Here is a 19,742-nt window from a genome sequence, read left to right on the forward strand (position 1 = left end):
TAGTTGTCCCCTGAGAGCCTCTGCCAGAGCCTGACCAATCATTGGACTGAGCATGGGGATCCCAATGGAGGAGTTAGGGGAAGGACTGAAGGAGCTGATCGGGCTTGAAACCCCATAGGAAGAACAACAATATCAACCAACCAGATCCGCCAGAGCTCCCAGGGACTAATCCACCAACCAAAGAGTACACAGTGGGTACCCGTGGCTCCAGCTGGACATATCGAAGAGGATGGCCTTATCGGGCATCACTGGGAGGGGAGACCCTTGATCTTGTGGAGGCTCAATGACGCAGGGTAGGGGAATGAGGCAGAGGAGTCGGTGGGCGGTTGGAGGAGCACCCTCATAGTGGCAGGGTGAGGGGGAAGCAAATAGGGGGCTTGTGAAGGGGGAGCTGGAATGTCAATAAATAAAATAGCTAACTAACTAACTAACTAACTAAGTACTTAAAAAATGAAGAAAAGAGGGGTATACCTCAGAAACAGATGAGTCCCAGGGTCATTCTCGTTTTTGCAGCTGCTATGGTCATCTCCATGTTTACAAACAATTTCTTCTCTGTGATTCCACAATAAACATCACTTTCTCTTCTGAAAAAAATAGGAGGAAGTGAGATAACACTGACCTGCTTCTAGTACTCGTGAGTGCATCTAGGTAAGAGAGGTGATGATGATGATGATGATGATGGTGATGATGATGGTGATGATGATGATGGTGATGATGATGATGGTGATGGTGATGATGATGATGATGATGATGATGAAGAAAAAGAACAGAAGAAGAAAAAGAAAAGAAGATAACAACAATAATAAACAACACAAAGACTCGGAAAGACAACGTCAGATACCAGAATTTTGGGCCAAAACCAGAAGGTAAAGTAGCATTTGAGTAAGTTTCTAATTGTTTCATTTCCATTAAGAAACAAACAAACAAACAAACAAACATGAAGCTGGTGTGACCTCAGTGTACCAGAAGCCAGGTCCTGTGTCTGAGTATTTAATCTCCATCTGGTACCATTGCTTTGGGTGGTTATGAAGGCTTGGGGAGGCAGGGCCTAACTAATGGGAATGGATCTCTGATGGAGGCGGGGGATTGTTTTAGAGCATGCCCACTACCATCTTGTTTCTGGCCCTCTCTGTGATTCCTGGTCCACTGAAATTATAGCAAAAATGCTGAAATGCCCTCACACTAGGCTATCACAGAGAAGGCACCTAGCACAATTCTTTCACCACCATGATAGACTTTATCCTCGAAAACCATCAGCAAAAATGGTGATTTCCTTCCTAAAACCAGCAGTGTTAGGGTTTTTCTTTCCTTTTCATGGCAACATTAAAAGTAACAACCCTGTAGATCTTAATAATACAGCATGAGGGCAGGATGTGAGACTTGCCAGGAATCCCAACATTTTGGAAGTAAAGACAGGAGGATCAATGCAACTTGAAGGCCAACCTGATCTACACAGTGAGTTCCAAGCCAGCTAGGATGCCAACGTAAAGCCCTGTCTCAAAACAAACAAAAAGACAATCCCACAAATAAATTCGGAAACCTGGCGTGATATAGGTACAGAAACCTTAAGTACCAAGAACACAGATTCCATGCCTTCTCTAACACCATCTCTGGATGTCCATGAACCTTGTCCAGCAGCTTCTTCACTCACAATTTCCCTGTGTCTGTTGCGTTCACCACACCCTCCTTTATTTGTTTGGTGTCTGCATATTTGACTGGATTGGGTTTGGGAGTCCCTCGAAGACAGAAGAATAAATTCACAATGTTCACTACCCTGCTTGGAGCACCTAGTACACAACTGAGCAATAGGTGGACGAATGAAGAAACCACTCCATCAGTGAAGAGAGTGTAGAGTGGAAGTGTAAATCTCACAAAGATAGACCTTAAGCAGACTGGATAGTAACCTTGAGATATCCACAAGAAGGAGTAGGATTATCAGGATTGTGCAAGTGAACAGAAGAAGGGCAGACACTTGGAATAGACTCGAGCTCACCCACCAGTGCATAGTAGCCCATCCTTTGGGCCTGGACCCATCCATTGCATCATTTCTGAGCTCTACTGCCCCTTTATTCATAAACCACTGAATGTACATTGTAGAAACTAATTTAGTGATGCCTGCCCCCCTCTAATCTCGCAGGCCCCCCTCTGATCTCAAACATGCCATGCAAGTACCCTACCACAGAGCTGTAGCCCTATGCCTTTGTTACACATTTTATATTTACACAGAGTCTTGCTAAGCTACCCAGGTTGACCTTGAGATTTCAAACCTTTGATCTTAGTCTCCCTGTTGGGTTGTAGTGTGTGTGATACCTGTCGTCTGTGTCCCACATCTGTCTTGCCATGTGTCTAGGGCATCTCATGTGGACAGAGGCGTGGGAATTTGACTGTGCTCACTCCACGCTGGTGCCAGGTGGACATCAGGCTATGTGAAGCCATGGGACTCTGGGGTTGAGGCTCTGGGGCTGAGGGAGCACAGTCTGAGGTCCCACTGGGAGCCGGAGCTCTTGGCTTCGGGGTCCCAGGACAAAAAGCGGGGGGTGGGGGGAACTGGCTGGTTCTCAGGCCCTTGGGCCTCCAGGTACTGCTGGGGCCCAAGGAATGGCCAAGAATGAAGTGGGGGTGTAAGGACTGGATTTGCCCACAGCAGAAGGGAGGAAGGGGAAAAGCTCTGGCTGTATCCCACTGGGAGTGAGCTCTTGGTCGCAGCAGCAGCTCCCTTGGCTGGGTGGTTGGGTTGGTGGTCTCTGTGTCTGGGAACATAGACAGGTCGTCAGCAGGAGATTAGGCAGTGGCTCTGTGGATTGAGGCCTGCTCCACTATTCCCCACAGTGGTTTTCGAAGAAGAGAAGCAGTTCATGGTCTTAAGATATTTATTGTCATGTCAAAAAATAGTTGAAAACTATACCCCCTATTTTTAGGGTGGGGCTGAGGTTAAATACCTTTTGCAAGGAGGAGGAACTGGAAAGGAATATTTAATTGGCCCCTCTGGTTTTTAGGTACCTCATTAATATGGAGCTCTGTCTTGAGGCTCTGTGGCCTGTAGTCACAGCCTCTACCTGTGGAGGGGCTAGTGGGCATTGTCCTTTGTGACTGAATGGCACAGATTTATGGAGGTCTTTGGCCTCGTGTCAGGAGCCTAGAGTCTGGGAGCTGGTGAAATACATGCTGTCTCTTAGAGTCACCTGGGGTCTCTTTGAGACTGTCTTAGTGTTCTTCAGGACCGAAAGAGTGAGAGAAGATAATGCAGGAAGCCAGAAAAAAATGTCCCCTCAGACATGTTTTTCTTCTGACTAGATCTGACTGAGACTTTAGTGTGGCAGAAGGAAAGGGGTATTTATAATCCTACCGCCAGACTCCATTGGCAGGTCTCAAGGGGGCAGGGATCAGATGAGTTGCCCACAGTGGCTCACGGAGGCATTCTGTCAGTACACACTGTGCCTTTATAGACCAGGCTAGTGGATATCAGAAAAAAGCTTCAGAGGCTAGAGGGACTGCAGGATAAGTCATTAAAAGATTTAGTGTAGGTTGCTGAGGAAGTCTACCATAATAGGGAGACAGAGAAAGAAAAAGAGCAGAGAAAGAAAAAGAAAAAAGAGAGATGAGAAAAAGAAAGGCTACAGGAAAGAAATTTACAGAGAATCTCGGCTACAGTAGTTAGGGAAAGTGGAGAAGGGAGATTCCAGTCAAAGAAAGACCAGTGCACACATTGCAAGTAGAGGAGCCGCTGGGCCCGAGAGTGCCCTAACAAACAGAAGCTGTGGGCAGGAAATCTCAGGTCTTGAGAAAAGCACCCCCAAATGACAAAGGTGTTAGCCCTGGGTGAAGACAGTGATTGAGGTAGACAGGGTTTGAACCCCTCCCTGAGCCCAGGGTAACCATGAAAGTGAAGGGGAAGCCCACTTAACTCTTAGTGGACACAGGGGCTCAACACTCAGTCCTCCTCAAAGCCGATGGCCCAGTTTCCAAGAAAGTATCTTGGTTTCATGGAGCCACTGGCACCAAAATATATTCATGGACTACCCAAAGAACTGTGGACCCAGGGATGGGCCGAGTATCCCATTCATTTATGGTCATCCCAGACTGTCCCTACTATCTCTTGTGATGAGACTTACTCTCCAGGATGGGGCCCAGATACACTTCCTGCCCAACAGGCCACAACTAACTCGCCCAAAAAGAGAACCCATGGGTGGAGGAAGGACCTCTCAGACCAACCCCTGCTGGGAGCTGAGGCAACCTGCTTTACAGATGGGAGAAGTTTTCTCCATGCTGGTCAGAGACAAGCTGGTGCTGATATGGCAGATGGCACAAATGTCACCTGGGTTGAACCTCTTACCCCCTTCCTGCACATTGGTGCAGAAAGGGGCCTTGGAACTTAGGGCTGGCAAGAAAATCAACATCTACGTGGATAGCAGGTATACTTTTGCCACAGCCCACATCCACAGGGCTATACACCAAGAGAGAGGACTGCTCACATCAGAGAAAATCTTGGGTCTCTTGGATGCCCTGATGAAGCCAACAATTGTGAGTACTATTCTCTTGCCCAACACACCAGAAGGGAAGAGACTCAGTGGCCAGAGAGAATAACCAGGCATATCAAGTGAGAAGTGGCTATGCAGGAGCCTATCCTGGTTATAGGCCAGCAAGAGACACCCACTGGGGAATGGGACTAGATTAAGAGATGGCCTCACTTAAAACATATAAAAGAAGAAAGGACTCATATTGCTAGCCTACCAACTATCTCCTAGAGAAGAAAGGACAATGGCACGCATGAGAAGGGAAAGCTATACTTCCCAGAAAGCAAGCAAAAGATTTACTAGGCCAAACGCACAGATGGACTCATTTGAGAGATAAGCTCATCCAAGCAGTCAAGGGATCTAAGATACTTAATGGACCTCAGGTTTTGGGCCAGAGAGATAGTAGAACAGTGTAAGGTATGCCAGCAAGTGAATGCTTATGCAGACAAGAGTAAACAAGGAAAAATACCTAGGGAAGAACAGCCTAGAGTATATTGAGAGACCAGTTTTGCAGAAGTTAAGCCAGAAAAATATGGATACCCTCTAGTATTTGTAGATACTATCTCTAGATGGGTTTGGGCTTTCCTCACCAAGGAAGAAACAGCTACTGTGATAACCAAGAAGATATTAGAAGAAATCTTTCCGTGGGTTTGAGTGCCCGAGGTAATTGAATCTGATAACAGTCTTGCTTTTGTTTCTAAGGTAAGTCAGGGATTGTCAGAGATATTAGGGACCAATTGGAAGCTCTATTGTTCGTACTGTCCCCAGAGCTCAGGGCATGTAGAGAGAATGAACAGAACCCTAAAAAGAGACATTAACTAAATTGCCCTCGGAAACTGGCAGTGGATGGGTGGTGCCCCTTGTCCTGGCCTTGTTCTGAGCCCAGAACACTCTTCCTGTGTGGGACCCCCCACTCCATTGACCCCGGCTCTTGACTTCCTCCAACCCCCGAAAATGACTGTTCAGGCTGATAAGGATCTTATGGCTTGATTGTAAGCTTTCCAGATCAGACACCAGGAACTGTGGCCTACACTTAGTGATCCGTATAATGCAGGTCCCCCAGAGGTTCCACACGAGTAAACAAAGTAAAAGAGGCTGCTCCTGGTGCTGGTGACCATCCCGACCTCCATTGAAGTCGATGGAGTAACTGCCTGACTTCACATAACTCAGACCAGCACCTGCACCTGATGCCGACTGGAGAGCAGCCAGACACCTGAGGAACCCCCTCAAGCTCAAGATCACCTGCCATTCTGCAAGGCCAGAGAAACCATTAGATGTCTGTGACCACCTTGATTTCTACATTGTTAAAACCAATGATAATTTTGTTCCTGCCTCTGACTTTTGGCCCTTGCATTTAAAATCCACTTAGTTACTTTTATCTAATAGCTTCAAGGTTAAAGCATGCACAAAGAAAAGGTGGGGAATGAAGAGGAAAATTCCACCAGAACCCTACCCTCCTGGAAGAGAAAGGTCGTAGACTGCTTAGGCACTCTTCCCCTCCAGAAGGCAGAGGCTAATTAACATTCCTCAGACCACAGGGGGGGTCTGACTTGCAGGTGGGGGGGGGGGCCCAGAGCACATGGACAACGGACCATTGGCCATGCACAGACAATGGAGGTCCTTGCTGCCTCATTCCCTAAAGACCAATCAGTTTAAAAAGTCACACTGTTCTGCCAATCACATTGTGCCTAATGGCTGCTACACTTAGAGACTGTATAAATGTCCACTGAACAAGCTGCAGGGAGTTACCTCTCTTTTTGGGATGCAAGATGGCCTCAGCATGCTGAAACATTAAAAATTCCTATTGGTTTTTGCAGTGATTCTCGTCTCCGTGTGGTTCACTCAGGGGGTCTCTGGTAAACTAAGGCTCTGCTCGCTAGAGTCTTACAACAGGAGATGCTGGTCCAAGCTTCATATCTCCAGTTGTTAGGAGTCTTAGATAGGATTGTCAGAGGTATTGGGGACTAAGTGGAAGCTCCATTGTTCATACTGTCCCCAGAGCTCAGGGCAGGTAGAAAGAATGAACAGAACCCACATAGATTCCTGAGAGTTTCCAGTGCACTAGGTTTCCAGCTCACCCCAGAGGTGTGCTCCACCCTGTATCCTCCCTCTCTGTCCTCCCCCAACCTCATCCTTTCTGTTCCCATCTCCAAACCATCCCTCATCCAGTCCCCTCCCTCCATCCACACCTGATATTTAATCTATTTTCTCTTCTCCATAGGCTTCTGGCAGCCTCCTGCCTCCCTTGGACCCTTTTTGTTACTTAGCTTCTTTGGATCTGTGGTTTTTAGCACGGTTATCCTGAGCTTCATGGATAATATCCACTTAGGAGTAAGTACACATTATGTTTGTTTTTCAAGGTCTGGCACACCTCACTCAAGGTGATCTCTTCTAGTTCCATTTATTTACCCGAAAATTCCATAATGTCATTGTTCTTAACAGTGGGGTATTACTAACTCGTGTAAATGTAGTACGTTTTCTTTTTTTTTTTTTTTAAGCAATCATTTTTTTTTCCTTTTTTTTTTTTATTGGATGATTTATTTACATTTCCTATGTTGTCCCCTTACCCCATCCCCCACCACCCCCTCGGAACCCCCAATCCCTCGCCCCTCCTCCTTCTTCTCTGTGGATGTAACCTCTATCTACACCCCCCCACTCCCACCTCCCCACCCTCAAAATTCCCACCCCCTGGGGCATCCAGCCTTCATGAGGTCAAGGTTCTTTTCTTCCACCTATGCCCAGCAGGGCCCTCCACTTTTACATATTCAGCTGAAGCCCTGGATCCCCCCCCCCTAAGTGCTCCCAGGCTGGTGGTTTAGACCCTGGGAGCTGTGGTTGGTTGGTATTGTTGCTCTCCTCATGGTGCCACAAACCCTTTCAGCTCCTTCAGTCTTCACTCTAACTCCTCTATTGAGAACCCCATGATCAGTTCAATGGCTAGTTGTGAGCATCTGCCTCTGAATATGTCTGACTCTTGAAGGCCTCTGAGGAGATATCCATATCAGGCTCTTATCAGCATGCACTTCCTGTCTTCCACATCAGCATCTACCTTTGGTGATTGCACATGGGATAGATACTCAGGTGGGGTGGTCTTGAGACGGCCCCTCCTTCAGTTTCTGTCCCTCACTTTGTCTCCATATTTGCTCCCTTGAGTATTTTGTTGCTCCTTCTAAGAAGGACCGAATCACCCTCACTTGGTCTTCCTTCTTTATGGGCTTCATGTGGCCTGTGAGTTGCATCTTGGGCATTTCAAGGTTCTAGGCTAATATCCAATAATCAGTGAGTGAATACCATGTGTGTTCTTTTGTGATTGGCTTACCTCACTCAGGATGATAATTTCTAGTTCCATCCATTTACCTAGGAACCTCTCGAATTCATTGTTTTTAATAGCTGAGTAATACTCCATTGTGTAAATATACCACATTTTTTGAATCCATTCCTCAGTTGAAGGACATCTGGGTTCTTTCCAGCTCCTAGCTATTATAAATAAGGCTGCTATGAACATAGTTGAGCATATGTCCTTGTTATATGTTCGAGCATCTTCTGGGTATATGCCTAGGAGTGGTATAGCTGGATCCTCGGGTAATGCTATGTCCAATTTTCTGAGGAACCGCCAGACTGATTTCCAAAGTGGTTGCACCATCTTGCAGTCCCACCAACAATGGAGGAGTGTTCCTCTTTCTCCACACCCTCACCAGCATCTACTATCACCTGAGTTTTTAATCTTAGCCATTCTGACTGGTGTGAGATGGAATCTCAGGGTTGTTTTGATTTGCATTTCCCTGACGACTAAGGATGCTGAACATTTCTTTAGATGCTTCTCGGCCATTCGAGTTTCTTCCGTTGAAAATTCTTTGTTAAGCTCTATACCCCATTTTTTAATAGGGTAATTTGGTTGTCTGGAGTCTAATTTCTTGAGTTCTTTGTATATATTGGATATTAGCCCTCTATCAGATGAAGGATTGGTAAAGATCTTTTCCCAATTTGTTGGTTGTCGTTTTGTCCTATTGACAGTGTCCTTTGCCTTACAGAAACTTTGCAATTTTATGAAGTCCCATTTGTCAATTCTTGATCTTAGAGCATATGCCATTGGAGTTCTGTTCAGGAACTTTTCCCCTGTGCCCAAGTATTTGAGGCTTTTCCCCACCTTCTCTTCTATTAGTTTCAGTGTATCTGGTTTTATGTGGAGGTCCTTTATCCACATAGACTTGAGCTTTGTACAAGGGGATAAGAATGGATCAATTTTCATTCTTCTACATGTTGTCTTCCAGTTGAACCAGCACCATTTGTTGAAAATGCTGTCCTTTTTCCACTGGACAGTTTTAGCTCCTTTGTCAAAGATCAAGTGACCATAGGAGTGTGGGTTCATTTCTGGGTCTTCAATTCTATTCCATTGATCTTCCTGCCTGTCTCTGTACCAATACCAGGTAGTTTTTATCACTATTGCTCTGTAGTACAGCTTGAGGTCAGGGATGGTAATTCCTCCAGAAGTTCTTTTATTGTTGAGAATAGTTTTTGCTATCCTGGGTTTTTTGTTATTCCATATGAATTTGAGAATTTCCTTTTCTAACTCTGTGAAGAATTGAGTTGGGATTTTAATGGGGATTGCATTGAATCTGTAGATTGCTTTTGGCAAGATGGCCATTTTTATTATATTAATCCTGCCAATCCATGAGCATGGGAGATCTTTCCATCTTCTGAGATCTTCTTCAATTTATTTCTTCAGAGACTTGAAGTTCTTGTCATTACAGGTCTTTCACTTGCTTGGTTAGATTCACACCAAGGTATTTTATATTATTTGCAACTATTGTGAAGGGTGTCATTTCCCTAATTTCTTTTTCAGTCTGTTTATCTTTCATGTAGAGGAAGGCTACTGATTTGTTTGAGTTGATTTTATAACCAGCCACTTTGCTGAAGTTGTTTATCAGGTTTAGGAGTTCTCTGGTGGAAGTTTGGGGGTCACTTAAGTATACTATCATATCATCTGCAAATAGCGATATTTTGACTTCTTCCTTTCCTATTTGTATCCCTTTGACTTCTTTTTGCTGTCTAATTGCTCTGGCTAAGACTTCCAGTACTATATTGAATAGGTAGGGGGAGAGTGGGCAACCTGTCTAGTCCCTGATCTTAGTGGGATTGCTTCAAGTTTCTCTCCATTTAGCTTGATGTTGGCTACTGGTTTGCTGTAAATTGCTTTTACTATGTTTAGGTAGGGGCCTTGAATTCCTGATCTTTCCAAGACTTTTATCATGAAGGGATGTTGAATTTTGTCAAATGCTTTCTCAGCATCTAGTGAGATGATCATGTGGTTTTTTTCTTTAAGTTTGTTTATATAGTGGATTACATTGATGGATTTCCGAATATTGAACCATCCCTGCATTCCTGGGATAAAACCTACTTGATCATGATGGATGATTGTTTTGATGTGGTCTTGGATTCGGTTTGCTAGAATTTTATTGAGTATTTTTGCATCGATGTTCATAAGGGAGATTGGTCTGAAGTTCTCTTTCTTTGTCGGGTCCTTGTGGGGTTTGGGTATGAGTGTAATTGTAGCTTCATAGAACGAATTGGGTAGTGTTCCTTCTGTCTCTATTTTGTGGAATAGTTTGAAGAGAATTGGTATTAGGTCTTCCTTGAAGGTCTGATAGAATTCAGCACTAAAACCATCTGGTCCTGGGCTTTTTTTAGTGGGGAGGCTTTTGATGACTGCTGCTATTTCCTGAGGGGTTATGGGACTATTTAGATGGTTTATCTGCTCCTGGTTTAACTTCGGTACCTGGTATCTGTCTAGGAAATTGTCCATTTCATCCAGGTTTTCCAGTTTTGTTGAGTATAGGCCTTTGTAGTAGGATCTGATGATTTTTTGAATTTCTTCAGTTTCTGTTGTTATGTCTCCCTTTTCAGTTCTGATTTTATTAATTTGGATACTGTCTCTGTGCCCTCTGGTTAATCTGGCTAAGGGTTTATCTATCTTGTTGATTTTCTCAAAGAACCAACTCCTGGTTTTATTGATATTTTGTATTGTTCTTTCTGTTTCTATTTGGTTGATTTCAGCCCTGAGTTTGATTATTTCCTGCCTTCTACTCCTCCTGGGTGTATTTGCTTCTTTTTTGTTCTAGAGCTTTTAGTTGTGCAGTCAACTTGTTAGTGTGTGCTCTTTCCAGTTTCTTTTTGTAGGCACTTAGAGCTATGAGCTTTCCTCTTAGCACTGCCTTCATGGAGTCCCACAAGTTTTGGTATGATGTGTCCTCATTTTCATTGAATTCTAAAAAGTCTTTTATTTCTTTCTTTATTTCTTCCTTGACCAAGTCATCATTGAGTAGAGAGTTGTTCAGTTTCCATGTGTACGTGGGTTTTCCATTGTTTTTGTCATTATTAAAGACCAGTCTTAGTCCGTGGTGATCTGATAAGATGCAAGGGATTATTTCAATCTTTTTGTATCTGTAGAGGCTTGTTTTGTGACCAATTATATGGTCTATTTTGGAGAAGGTACCATGAGGTGCTGAGAAAAAGGTATATTCTTTTGTTTTAGGATGAAATGTTCTATAGATGTCTGTTAAGTCCATTTGGTTCATAACTTCTGTTAATTTCAAAGTGTCTCTGTTTAGTTTCTGTTTCCATGATCTGTCCATTGCTGACAGTGGGGTGTTGAAATCCCCCACTATTATTGTGTGAGGTGTAATGTGTGTTTTGAGCTTTAGTAAAGTTTCTTTTATGTATGTAGGTGCCCTTGCATTTGGAGCATAGATGTTCAGAATTGAGAGTTCACCTTGGTAGATTTTTCCTTTGATGAGTATGAAGTGTCCTTCCTTATCTTTTTTGATTAATTTTGGATGAAAGTCGATTTTATTTGATATTAGAATGGCTACTCCAGCTTGTTTCTTGGGACCATTGGCTTGAAAAATTGTTTTCCACCCTTTTATTCTGAGGTAGTGTCTGTCTTTGTCACTGAGGTGCGTTTCTTGTATGCAGCAAAATTCTGGGTCTTGTTTGTGTATCCAGTCTGATAGTCTGCGTCTTTTTATTGGGGAATTGAGACCATTGATGTTAAGAGATATTAAGGAAAAATGATTGTTGCTTCCTGTTATTTTTGTTATTAGAGGTAAAGTTATGTTTGTATCTTTTTTGGGGGTTGTTGGAAGATTACTTACTTGCTTTTCCTAGGTTGTAGTTTCCCTCCTTGTGTTGGCATTTTCCATCAATTATCCTTTGAAGTGCTGGGTTTGTGGGAAGATATTGTGCAAATTTGGTTTTGTCATGGAATATCTTGGTTTCACCATCTATAGTGATTGAGAGTTTTGCTGGGTATAGTAATCTGGGCTGGCAATTGTGTTCTCTTAGTGTCTGTATGATGTCAGTCCAGGCTCTTCTGGCTTTTATAGTCTCTGGTGAGAAGTCTGGTGTAATTCTTATAGGTCTGCCTTTATATGTTACTTGACCTTTTTCCCTTACTGCTTTTAGTATTTTTTCTTTGTTTTGTGCATCTGATGTTTTGATTATTATGTGACGGGAGGTATTTCTTTTCTGGTCTAGTCTATTTGGTGTTCTGTAGGCTTCTTGTATGTTTATGGGCATCTTGTTCTTTAGGTTAGGGAAGTTTTCCTCAATAATTTTGTTGAAGATATTTACTGGCCCTTTAAGTTGGGAATCTTCATTCTCATCTATACCTATTATCCTTAGGTTTGGTCTTCTCATTGTGTCCTGGATTTCCTGGATGTTTTGAGTTAGGAGTTTTTTGCATTTTGCATTTTCTTTGACAACTGTGTCAATATTTTCCACCGTATCTTCTGCATTTGAGATTCTCTCTTCTATCTCTTGTATTCGGTTGGTGATGCTTGCGTCTGTGACTCCTGATCTCTTTCTTAGGTTTTCTATCTCCATGGTTGTCTCCCTTTGAACTTTCTTTATTGTTTCTATTTCTAGTTTCAGATCCTGAATGTTTTTGTTTAATTCCTTCTTTGTGTTTTCTTCCATTTCTTTAAGGGATTTCTGTGATTCCTCTTTAAGGGCTTCTATCTGTTTACTTGTACTCTCCTGTATTTCTTTAAGGGAGTTACTTAATTCCTTCTTATAATCCTCTATCATCATCATGAGAAGTGATTTTAATTCTGAATCCTGCTTTTCAGGTGTGATGGGGTGTTCAGGGCTTGCTATATTGGGAGAATTGGGCACTGATGATGCCAAGAAACTTTGGTTTCCATTGCTTATGTTCTTGCACTTGCCTTTCGCCATCTGGTTAACTCTAGTGGTACCTGCCCTCACTGTGTAAAACTGGAGTCTGTATTTCCAGTTATCTTGCTTATTGCAGAGCTCCTCAGAGTCCAGAGGTCTCTGTGGTCTTATGCTCCTAATCTCCTGGGTGGAATAACTCCTGGGACTCAGGCCACCTCTTGGATCTGGAAATCCTTCTGCTCTGAGTGCAGTGGGTCCTCGATGATTCAGGATTCAGTTTCAGCTGCTCTGAGTGCAGTGGCTCCAGCTGCTCTGAGTGCAGTGGCTCCTGGATGACTCAGGATTCAGTTTCTCCACAGGACAGGAGCAGACCAACTCTGTGTCTGCTCCAGCCCAGAGGACCAGGCAGGGGCAGAAGGGAAGTGGAATTCCGGAGGGGCGGGGTTTGGGTAGCTGCTGTGCCCTGGATGTCCCTGGCTCCCCGATCTATCTCTGGGGTTTAGGGAGTGAGATGGAGTTCTTACCAGCTGCTCTGAGTGCAGTGGCTCCTGGATGACTCAGGATTCAGTTTCTCAACAGGACGGGAGCAGACCGACTCTGTGTCTGCTCCAGCCCAGAGGACCAGGCAGGGGCAGAAGGCGTAGTACGTTTTCTTTACTCTTCCATTGAGGGATATGCATGTTGTTTCTAGTTCATTGCTATTACAAAGAAAGCTGCTATGAACACAGTTGAGCATGGTAGATCATCTTTTGAATATACATCCAGGAGTGGTATAGTTGGGTCTTGAGGCAGATCTATTCCCAATTTGTTGATAAATCATCAAATTGATTTGTAAATTGATTGTACAAGTTTGCACTCCCAGCCACCAGCAATGGAAGAGTGTTCCCCTTCCTCCAGATCTGTCCCAGGATGAGCTGTTGCTTGAGTTTTTAATCTTAGCCATTCTGACGGGAGTAAGATGGAATCTCAGAGTCATTTTGATTTGCAGTTCCCTCATGACTATTTCATTAAGTGCTTGTATGTCATTAGAGATTTCTGTGTTGAGAATTCTCTTTAGATCTGTACCCAATTTTTAATTGGGTTATTTGGTTTGTTGACATCTACTTTCTTGAGTTGTTTACATATTTTGGATCTCAGCCTTCTGGGAAATGTGGAATTGGTGAAAATCTTTTCTTTCTGTAGGGTGCCATTTTGTCCTTTTGACGGTTTCCTTTTTCTTACAGAAGATTTTCAGTTTCATGAAGTCCTATTTTTTCATTGTTGTTCTTAATGACTAAGCTCTTGGTGTTCTGTTGAGGAAGCTACTGCCTGTGACAATGCATTTGAGGCCATTCCCTACTTCTTCTTCTATCAGACTGAGTGTATCCGGCTTTATGTTACCATGTTCTGCTCGAGAGAGCATTCCAAATGTTCTCTGATTATGACAGCCTTCTCTGGAGATCCCTAAACAGTTCATCCAGATAGCTCAGACCCCACAATCCTAGGCACATCCTTTTATTTAAATATCAATGCAGTCATTTATCCCAGGTTCCCTTTTGAAAGAGACTCCACAGGAGACCAACAGAGTCAACTAATTTGGGGGCTCCCTGAGAATGAATTATCAACCAAAGAGGGAGCACAGACTGAACCTAGGCCCTTGTACACATGTAGCAGATGTGTAGCTTGGTCTTCATGTTAGTACCCCAACATTTGGAGCAGGGGTGCTCCTTAGCCAACCTGATTGTAAATCATGCACACTTAAATGGACTACCTGGTCTACAGTCATTGGGAGAAGATAGGGCCAGTCTTGCAGTGACTTGAATGTACATACATATATATGTAGGATGTATATGTGTATATATATATATATATATGCATCCTACATATGTACAGTTAGGTATATACACACACATACACACATAAAAAACCCTTTTCACAATATGGTGTTACATGTATGTCTCTACACCATTTGTATATCTTGTACCCAAGGAAGCCAGAAGAATGCATCAGATTTCCTGGATCTGGAATTATGTGTAGTTCTGAGCCAACAGATGTGGATGCAGGGAACCAAACTTGGGCATACAACAACATCAGTACACTTGAGAAAACTCTGCAGTTCCCAAATGTGTCATCATAGTGCAGAAATGAAGATAATTCATTACCCCTTTCATCTTCTATCACGTGAAAGTGAAGAAAGCCTCAGATTCAAGCGATTTCTACCTCTCTGAAAATGAACTCTCCCCTTTGCCTCATACTTTAATTGCTAACACAGATCTCCAGAAGTCGGTAAAGCCACCAAAACTCTTTATTGATTAGAGTTGAGGCCACCTATATTGTATTAGGAAAACTTCCATAAATTATTTTTTGAGGGGAGAGGAGGTTTGAGACAGAATTTCTCTGCATAGCCATGGATGTTCTCAAACTCACTATGTGGACCAAGCTGGCCTAAAACTCAGAGAGATCTTCCTGCCACTGGTCCACAAGTGGGGAGACTACAGGCATGCCACTATGCCCAGCTGTGATGTTTTCGAAATGGCCTATCTTTGAATCAGAAAATGAAAGGATAACGTAAAATTTAAACAAGAACCATGACTTTTTTGAAGAAAAGTAACACTTCTTGAAATTCAACAATTTATAGATTTCAACTGGTAAACTATTTCCTATGTTCTCAATATTTTGGATTTTTTGCTTTGTTAATCTCATTTTTTTTTTTTTTTTTTTTTTTTAGTTTTAACTGTGTGTAGACATTTATTTCATGGAGTGTATATGGCAGTCAGGGGAAATGTTACTGGTGTCAAATACCTAATTCTTCTATGTAAGTTCTACAGATGAAACCCAGACATTCAAGTTCAGCTGAAAATTATCTGTCTGGCCCTTATTCGTGTTTAACTGTTACTTATGTATGTGCTCGCATGCAAGTGTGGATATGCCAGAGCCGAAATATGGACATGAGAGAAACACTTGTTAGAGTAATACAGGTCTCGCAGTAACTGAATTAGATCATCAGGTTTGGCACCAACCAACTTTACCCATTGAGACTATATTTGGGCATTCATTTGTGTTTCTGAGAAAGTGTTATGAAAAAGTGTTTAGCCATCTGAAAAACTTGATAGGATCTAAAAGTTAACTACATGATAAATATTTTCATTTTCAAAAAGAATTTATTATTCAAATTGTACTTCTCTATCCCTAGATGACAATATGTTCACAATCTGGAAAAGAGACATTTTACTGATGTACTGTTTCTATTAGTTTTCTTTGAGCACTAGTGGGAAAACAGTCTGTGTGTGCATGGCTGGCAACCTCACCTTGGTCACCATATAGAGAGAGCCAAAAGAAGACCCCTCAAGTTTCTCTTCCAGTCTATACATATTTGTCATGGCTTACAAATCCATAATCACATTACACACACACACACACACACACACACACACACACACACACATGGATACACACAGGCATGCATACACACATACCCCCCAACAAGTAAGCAAGCTATGCTTTCAAAAAATAAATTGCACTTCTTACATTATCTAACATCTCTAGATGATTTTGTTAGGAGGTAATTTTTCAAGATGAAATGCCAAATGTATAACTGGGACATGAAGAAGCATGGAATGTCAAATAATACATACTTATTGTGGTGGTTTGAATAGGTACGGCCTCCATAGACTCTTGTGTTTGAATGCTTATCTAAAGGGAGTAAGTGTGGCCTTGTTGGAGAAAGGTTGTCACTATGTAGTTAGGCTTTGAAGTCATACAGGATCAAGCTATGCCCAGTGTGGCAACAGTCTTCTGCTGCCATCAGATCAAGAAGTAGAATTATGGGCTCCTTCTGCACCATGACTTCATGTACACTGCCATTCTTCCCACCATAATGACAAAGGACTAAACCTATGAAATTGCAAGCCATCTCCAATTAAATGCTTTCCTGTAGAAGAGTTGCCATGGTCATGGTGTGCCTTTACAGCAATAAAACCCTGCATGTTACCTAGACACCATTCTTGGGATATTTTAGCAAAGAATGTGGCTGACTTTTGCTCTGGTCCAAAGTGTCTGTATGAGGCATTGTTGGACTCTAAGATCCAAACCAGGGGGATGTGCACCCGCAGAAACACTCACGGACAGGGGATTCACTGCAAAAACATGAGGTTTATTGATAACCGGTGCACCAGGGTTCCCTTGCACTCTGGCAAGAGGAACCCCAAGCCAAAGCTAAGGGCAGTCTTTATACCATTTCCACAGAGTTTATGAGGGCAGTTCTACAATCATCTCTTTAAACAATAACCACAAAGGTTGACATTAACCGCTGTTCCCAGGCCCGGTTTCTAGGTAACTCAGATTATCACATTATCTTTATAACAATGAGTGTTAGCTAAGAGGCTTCTGTTTGCCCAGGTGGATTACATTAAGGGTCCAGCTTCCTGATTACCTCTTATCTTGGGGCCCTTCCTCTGGAATGTCTTAGTCTTTGGAATGTGCTTCTCCAAGGATGTGTCCTGGGCAGTTAATTTTTGAGTTTACCGAAACCTGAGATTCTTGAGACTTGAAATTCCTACAGCATAAGGTGAAAAGATTTAGATAAATTGCACTGGCATGGAAATCTCAAAAGAGCCCAGTATAAACTCTATCCTATAGTTCCCTCTTATGAATAATATTCTGATGAAATAGACAAAACTTCACAAGGAAAGCACAAAATGTATGATTCAAATATTAAAGGGATGCCAGGAAATAGAATGGAGCTAATTTCTGTGTTAAAAGAGATAACCTGATTAAAGATATAAAATGGAATTAAGAGAGTGGTGACCTCAGGGCAAGATTCCACTCAGTTAAACTTTCATCCTTGAAAAAAATTAAAGAAAAGCTTAAGTCCACGTATGTTGGTATGTACCTTCAATCCCAGAACATCGGAGATGGAAGCAACCACATTTATGAATTCAAGGCCTGCCTTGTCTACAAAGCTAATTCCAGATAAAGAAAAGCTTAGGTCCAGGGATGGTGGTACACTCCTTTGAGCAACTGCAGTACTCATGAGACAGAGTCATGCAGATCTCTGAGGTCAAGGACAGTTTATAGAGTAAGTTCCAGGACAAACAAGCTCAGAGAGGGAAGGAAATTATGGAAAAAGCGAAACCTAATGAAGATGTTATAAGACAAGTGGGCCATGCTCCAGCCCAGCATCAGCCTCACTTCAGCCATGCAGCTCTGGATTTAGAGTCAAGTCTATACATCTCTCTGTGACTAAGTAAAGCCATGGATGCATGGAATATGTCAGGGTTGTCCCTGCATGACGTCCCAGAGAAGCCAATGTGTATATGGGATTATAAAACTCCCTCCTGCTACTTAGGAAAGTTGCCAAAGCCAGGCATGTGGCAAGGGTATTCCTGCAGGCAGGCCCAGAGAGGCCACTGGGTAAAGTTGTGAAGGCGAAGCCTGGATTATGTTGGACACCCTAGGACACTAGAGCTGCCAGGGCCATGGGACACCTGCTGAGGAAAGCCACCAACACGGGGTGGAACTAGCTCCAGAGAAACAAGTGTGTTGCCATCACCAAAGCTGAAAAGAGTTGGAGATCTGAAGAACATCAGGCATGGAGATGCAGAGTGTAGAGTTTGCCCAGCTGGTTTTTTGGTCTTGCTTCGGTTCACTACTTCTGTACTTTCTCCCATCCCTATAGTTTAGAACACAAATGTATATCCTGTGCCATTATATGTTAGAAGTACAGGATCTGTGATTTTACTTTCATTTTATAATGGATTACAGTTAAGAGACTGAATGAATCTTACAACAGACTTTGAAAGTTTTTACTTTTAAACATTGTTGAGACTGTGATAGACTATGCGAAGTATTTTATCTGATTTTATTTTCATTTTATAGGGGACTACAGTTAAGAGATTGCATGAATCTCAGGACAGAGTTTGAACTTTGGACTTTTACATATTGGTGAGTCTGTGATAGGCTATGGGTCTTTTGAAGGTGGATAAAGGCAGGTTGTATGGCTCAGGCCCAGCAGGTCTGACGAAGGTGGGAGCAGAGGTGGCAGGAGGATTGTAGCCACCTGTGGCCACAGACCACTGGGTTCTCCTGAAAGGGGGGCTGGAAATGAAGAAAGGGATGGAGGGCAAGAAAAGATGAAGCCAAGACAAAGTATTCTGATAAAGGCTCGAAGCTTAATGTTCCGTTCTCAATTTAAAGGTAAAGCCCCACCAAACCCCTTCTTGCTTTAGCCAGAGATGTGTGGGGGAACCCATCCTTTGTCACAGCCGGAGATATCTCAAGGCAAGCTCAGTGGGCAATTATTCTTCTAAGTTCATGTAGCAGGCTGTATGTGCAGCCAAGGTGGGTAACCCCACCTAGGTCCTATTGTATTGTGGTAAACAAGGTCTTTCAGGCCTGCTTGAGGCTGGGGGGAGGGCACAATTCCCCCTTTTTAGTTTTTTAAGATGAACAGTGTCAGCAGCTGGATGGGGCACAAGATTTCATCCCGTCTAGGGTAAAAAGGGTAAAAAGTGGCTGGGCGACCGTGCCTGGCTTAGGTTGGCATCTATATTGCTCCTTATTACCCATCATGGAGGAAAACATACATAGCATTATTGATGTATGCCTCTGTCTTAGGTCTATAAGAGCTCAAGAACACTCTTACCCATGTTTGACTAACTGGCCATCTAGGCCATGCAGACCAAAGCCATATTTAGACCAAAGGACCTGTGAGCATGTAGCAATGGATAACTGCCATGGTGAATAGCTGAGCTTGTTGAGAGTGATCCTGTGTGAAGGCAACCAATCTGTTTAAGATACAAGGTTCAAAGGTTAAAAGCATCAGGATTATCCAAGCAGTGTAGAAAATAAAGTTGTAAGTGTGAATGTTTCAGTATCTAATCCAGCTGTTGATTGGCAGAGATCAGACACAAAGTCTGGCCACCAGGTATATAGTGGTGGCTTTAAGTATTGATAAAAAACATTCTCCAGTAAGAGTGGAGACTATATGCCAGGTTAACTCAGCTGGCTGATAAGGATTTAAAGCCATCTTCATCATTAGAATCTTAATTATTAGGCTCAAGATCTGTGTCCACTTGA

The 19,742-nt window shown here is 42.9% G+C and overlaps 1 long non-coding RNA gene across 1 annotated transcript; it reads left to right on the forward strand.

Moving 5' to 3' along the window:
* The first annotated feature begins 414 nt into the window (after positions 1-414).
* Positions 415-18,580, forward strand: LOC114637857. Its single transcript, XR_003713797.1, has 3 exons — positions 415-866; positions 6,736-6,845; positions 18,543-18,580. It is a non-coding gene; the product is annotated as an uncharacterized LOC114637857 (long non-coding RNA).
* The last annotated feature ends 1,162 nt before the right edge of the window (positions 18,581-19,742 follow it).

The sequence above is a fragment of the Grammomys surdaster genome, unplaced genomic scaffold (assembly GCF_004785775.1).
Source record: "Grammomys surdaster isolate TR1022 unplaced genomic scaffold, NIH_TR_1.0 125429, whole genome shotgun sequence".
Lineage (NCBI taxonomy): Eukaryota > Metazoa > Chordata > Mammalia > Rodentia > Muridae > Grammomys > Grammomys surdaster.